This window comes from Mandrillus leucophaeus, unplaced genomic scaffold (assembly GCF_000951045.1).
Source record: "Mandrillus leucophaeus isolate KB7577 unplaced genomic scaffold, Mleu.le_1.0 Scaffold1113, whole genome shotgun sequence".
Taxonomy (NCBI): Eukaryota; Metazoa; Chordata; class Mammalia; order Primates; family Cercopithecidae; genus Mandrillus; species Mandrillus leucophaeus.
Window position 1 is genome coordinate 169,574 of NW_012099355.1, and position 1,123 is coordinate 170,696.

Genomic DNA, 1,123 nt, shown 5'->3' on the forward strand with positions numbered 1-1,123 from the left:
TAAATAATAGCTAAAATTTAAAAAAATGACTTACAAGGGCTGAAAACAGCAGTAGGAAGTGATAATAAAACAGATACAAACAGAAAGAAAATGAGGTTGAAATACTAATAGAATAATAAAAGGTCAAGTCAAAAGGATTAGGGAAGCAAAGAAAGTTATTTTTTAGCAATGAACACTGAACATTTAAACCATATAATTTATTTAGAATATGATATTATTATATGTGCTATATGCCACTGCATCACCATTATAAAATAGAGAAATAGCAAGATAAATTAGGGTAAGTTCAAATTTTCTGGGGAAATATTAACATCATATACTTACATTACAATAGACCTCCTGGAAAAAAATCTAATTCAAGAAAAAGATATGAATCATGTAATTTTTAGGGTGTAACACATATACATCAAACTTCATAACTAATAAGCCATGCTTCTAAGTGTTTAGAAACATTTAGAAATCTATTACACATTAGATAATAGACAACTTTTTACTTAATTTGAACAGTTATAAATTGTAGGGGTCATCATTTCTGAAAACAAATACAACAATAGGATTTATTAACTCTGTAAGAGTTTTTAGAAAGGGAATGCCATTAGTAAATGTTAACACATGCAACTTATTTAGGATACTAGCTCAAAAGGTTTTAAGTTTTAAAAATTCATTGCTTATATGAATTTGCTAAATGCCTCAAAGTCAAATCTTCATGGTAAATTCTACACTTTGGTTTTTATGTGTCTGCCTTTCTCAAATAGAGTTATTAGTGCCTATTCTTATTTGTTCTCAATGCTCATTTTCTAACATACTTGTTATCTTTCATCCCAAATAAGTAAACTTATAATCAAATGGTTAGGACTATTTTATATCTGTTATCCACATGTTCCTGTCTGAATTTACAGATTTATTCACCAAACATGTAGTGAGTGCACATTTTTATCAGGTTTCATTAAATAAATGAGTGAAACAAAGGCTTATGCAAGAGATGCAGAATGGAATCCACAATTGCAATATCACCCTAAAAATATGATAACAGAAGTGTATACACCGAGTCTTGTGGGATTTAAGATATTATCTAACAGAATTGTGAACCAGCTCTCATGGGCTCAGCAGAGTAAGAAAAATG